This window comes from Berghia stephanieae, chromosome 1 (genome assembly GCF_034508935.2).
Source record: "Berghia stephanieae isolate SIO BIC M18660-M18661 chromosome 1, UCSD_Bste_1.3, whole genome shotgun sequence".
Taxonomy (NCBI): domain Eukaryota; kingdom Metazoa; phylum Mollusca; class Gastropoda; order Nudibranchia; family Aeolidiidae; genus Berghia; species Berghia stephanieae.
Window position 1 is genome coordinate 138,787,013 of NC_088360.1, and position 5,000 is coordinate 138,792,012.

The following is a 5,000-nucleotide window of genomic DNA, read 5'->3' on the forward strand; positions in this document are numbered from 1 at the left end:
GTCCCACGTTCAGCCTATGTCCAGTTTGTAAAGAAGGAAATGTTAATAAGATCATTCTAAAAAGCAAAACGAAAGAATAAAGTGATAGTGAATATATTGTGAGGCAGCAAGAACGAACAACTCGTAGTAGTAAGTTAGGTATATTTAAATATCTGTAAGGATGTCTTTGTAATTTTATGTAATTCCTCGACTTTCCTTATATTTTTATTGACATTTCTGACCAACAACAACAATAAATAAAAAGTTAAAAAATAATAATAATAATAATAATAATAATAATAATAATAATAATAATAATAATAATAATAATAATAATAATAATAATAATAATAATAATAATAATAATAATAATAATAATAATAATAATAATGATAATAATAATAATAATAATAATAATAATAATAATAATAATAATAATAATAATAATAATAATAATAATAATAATAATAGCGCAATATCCCCTAAACGTGCTCTAAGCGATTAACAAAGAGTCCCTGGTCAAAAGCAACATTTAACATTTAGGATGGGACATAACGCCTGTTATGCGATATTACAATTTACTTTCGAACAGACACAACGCTGTTAAGGGCCAGGTACTCATTTTACACCTAAGTAGGTGAGAGAATGTGAGTAAAGAGCCTTTTCCAAGGACTCAACTATGCGCCGAACGAGGCTCGAACCCAAGACCTACCGATTCGAGGCGAGTGTCATACCACAAGACCACGACATTGCCGCACAAAAGAAGTAATACATGAAACATCTGAATGATAATAATAATAATAATAATAATAATAATAATAATAATAATAATAATAATAATAATAATAATAATAGTAATAATAATAATAATAATAATAATAATAATAATAATAATAATAATAATAATAATAATAATAATAATAATAATAATAATAATAATAATAATAATAATAATAATAATAATAATAATAATAATAATAATAATACACATTTATACAGCATCATTCTCGTGTAAAACACAAGCTCTGGGCACTTTACAATATAAATTATCAATTTTAAGTGAAAAAAAATTTTTTTTTAAAAAAAAGAAAAATAAATAATAATAATAATTCATAGCCAAATCAAGGATTCATAGAGTCAATAAAAACAAATACAATAAAAATGTGTCTTGAGATTCTTTTTAAAGGTAGGTAAAGACTTACACAACGACCGACAAAGACTGAATAAGTAACTCATTTTCATTCATTTTCAGAAGTAACTACTACAAAGTTTTGATTATCGGTGTATTCTAGGTATAAAGTAACTTTACTTAACGGGAATGACTTGTATTACAATTCCGCGTGCTATGGTCGTTATTCACATTGCAAAATATGCTCAAAAATTACGTGCATATTAAAATGTATTCGCAATTTTCGAAGTATTTGATAATACTCTTCAACAGTCGTAACGTCACTTCCTTCCTAATGACGCATGGTAACTTAGTAACACTGGCTCTAAACTATCGGAACAATGGGGGACGGCCGTATGAAATATTTCTCCGGCGAGCATAATAGCGTATACAGAGGAAGAAAAAAAACGATAAATTTGATCATGTTTTGACTTTTACACATTCTGATCACAAGGCATATGAAAAGTTCTAGCCAGCATGAAGAATAAAAAGTAATGATTTTCTTTGTTTAGAACCAAGATGGCCGCCGTTGCCGGGCGGCGTGACATCAGACTACCGAATCCAATTTTGACCGATAAGTAGGTTCACAACTTTTATAAACGAATAATAATAATAATAATAATAATAATAATAATAATAATAATAATAATAATAATAATAATAATAATAATAATAATAATAATAATAATAATAATAATAATAATAATAATAATAATAATATAATAATAATAATAATAATAATAATAATAATAATAATAATAATAATAATAATAATAATAATAATAATAATAATAATAATAATAATAATAATAATAATAAAAATAAGAATAATAAGAATAATAACAATAATAATAATAATAATAGTATCCCATCGTTTGACACCAGCAAATCATGTGATTGATGACTCGGTTGGACGAACACCTGAATATAGGTCACCCCCATTGCAAAGATCTGAAATTATGTGTTAATGTCTGGGTTATCTTGACTTATTTTCTCTTCTTGCGCTATTCAATAAACAAGGGGCGTTAATAAATATTGTATTTAAGCATTGCTCATGCAGCGTGGCTCAGCGGTTCGGTCTTTGCTTCGTACCCGAAAGGTACAGAGTTCGATCACCCGCCGCTGCTCATGCTGCGCTGTGTGGCCTTGAGCAAGTCACCTCGCCCTAGCTCAATTTGCGGCGCTGCATTGAGGTTGACGCCTGGGTTATTCCAGTCTTCCATTGGAATAGACCCTAGAGACAAATTTCCCCTGAAGAACTATTTTTTTTAAAGACCATGGGTTTTACTGACGACAATATTAAAACAATTTTGTTTTATTCAAATGTTATACAAATTCACTTTTAAGTATCTAGTGCGGCTATGTGGTCTTGTGTTCAGACACTTGCTTTCGCATCAGGCGGTCTTAGTTTCGAGCCTAGCTCGGCACATAGTTGAGTCCTTGGAAAATGCTCTTTACTCACATTCTCTCACCGCACTCAGGTGTAAAATGAGTACCTGGCCGTTAACAGTGTTGTCTCTATTGGAAATAAAATGTAATATCGCCTAATAGGCGTCATGCCTCGTTCTAAATGTTGCTGTTGGTTAGAGACACTTTGTAAAGCGCTTTGAGTACGTTTAGTGGATATTGCGCTATATAAAAGCTCAAGTTTTAATTGATTTTTTTTTAGTTCACCTGATATATTGCCATGGACTATCTTCCTATCCAAAGGATAACAAGCAATTGCTATTATCCCTTTCACGCTATAGAAACCGGGATAAACTCCGACTCCAGGAGCCTTATGGCTCTGAAGGATCGCTTTCTTTTTCTTTTTTTTTTTTAAACAATTGGTCCTCTGATATATTATTCCAGTCTTCCCGTGGAATAGAATAATAATAATAATATAATAATAATAATAATAATAATAATAATAATAATAATAATAATAATAATAAAATAATAATAATAATGATAATAATAATAATAATAATAATAATAATAATAATAATAATAATAATAATAATAATAAAGTTTATTTGTATAGCGCCCAATCCGGTTGACAATACAGCTCTAGGCGCACAAAATTGTAAAACATCATTAAAAACATTTTTTGTACACACACCCATTTATACAAGTACACACACACACACAAACACACACACACACACACCCCTCACAAAGACACACACATTCACCAAAACGTGCATATTGTGCATACAGAGACGAAAAAATATCTGTTAACATGAATTATTGAATACAAATCATATCAGGCCATTTTACAATAATGGCGGATGAAGGGAGATTATAATATTATGTCATGAGAATTTTGTGTAACAAATCTTATTAAAAGGATGTTTTATTTAATCTAGTGAGCTTCTCATAAGATGAGATTTTAATTTCTTTTTAAAAGATGACTGGGAATCCACAACCCCGCTCCCAACACTGAATGGTAAAGAATTCCAGACAGCGGGAGCAGCATGAATAAATGCACGATCAGCATAGGTCTTAGATCTTTTTGTAGGAACACATAATCGTGATTGAGAGTTGGATCTTAAAGAGCGTGAGGGAGTGTAAACATTTATCAAATCTGATAAGTAGGCAGAAGTTTCATAAATATGATTATAACACATTACAGCAATTTTATATGTAACCCTAAATCTGACAGGGAGCCAATGTAAAGTCCAAAACAAAGGTGTGACATGATCACTTTTTTTCCTTTTCAAAACTAATTTTGCCGCTTGATTTTGAATGCACAGCAGTTTGTCGAGGACATTATTTGGAATAGAATGTGAATAGAATACATGAGCATGTTACAGTAATCAAGTCTGGAAAACATCAAGAAAGAAATGAGGGTTTGAACAGATTTTTGATCTGAAAAAATTAGCCAATTGTGAAATTCTTCTGAGCTCGACATATATTATAGAACCAGTAGAAAATGTTTCCCATCCAATGAGGATGGGGTGGGGGTAGGGGGGGGGGGAGTGGGGATTTTAAAACAATTATTTTATTTGACGGGACGGCACACGATCAATAACAAATAACTGATATCGATATGGTTTCGGTTACACAGTGTTAATATTAATGGATTGCCGCGTTGTTCACATCGTAGGAGGGATTAAATTACACTGTGGGAACTCCGTGCTTTCCCCCGTGTGTTGGCGATTTTTTTTTTTTTTTTTTTTTTTTTTTTTTGATTGAATCATAAACCAATAGGAAAACATGTCTGTATTTGCGTTGTAAAAATTACGGGTCACATACGGTCCGTGAAAATAAAAGACTGCACAACGATTCGATTGAAGAAGAAATGAATTGTCCAGAAGACACACAGTTGTATCATATGTAATAATACTAATAATAATAATAATAATAATAATAATAATAATAATAATAATAATAATAATAATAATAATAATAATAATAATAATCTCACTGCATTTACCAGATGTTTTGGGCATTATATTAATATATATATATAGCTATATTGCTGAAACATACTTTAGGGATGGGAAGCGACAGAAGGAGTGGGTGTGGGAACATTATGTGGACAGGCGATCCTACTCAGTATGTGAAATTACTGCGTTCAGTAATCATATATTAATTTCGATATCACTTTCCTGTAGAGAAAAATCACAGGTAAATGTCTTTCAGTATCACAAGGAGACGTAAGTACTGGAACTTTCTATTCTATGATCTGTTATAATATTTTGTGTAACAGTGATTGAAAAAATATGGTCCTGGCGTTTTGTTCTAGCGTGAGTTTCTTTACTGCACTACGGCGGACGCCTGGGTTATTCCAGTCTTCCCTTGGAATAGACTAGAGACAAAGATTCCCCTATGGGATGGATAGAGGGATATTATTATTATTATTATTATT

The 5,000-nt window shown here is 30.6% G+C and overlaps 1 protein-coding gene across 1 annotated transcript in view; it reads left to right on the forward strand.

Annotated features, from left to right (window-relative positions):
- LOC144963346 (uncharacterized) overlaps positions 1–5,000 on the forward strand; it is a 31,614-nt gene that overhangs the window by 7,968 nt on the left and 18,646 nt on the right. The window lies entirely within an intron of this gene.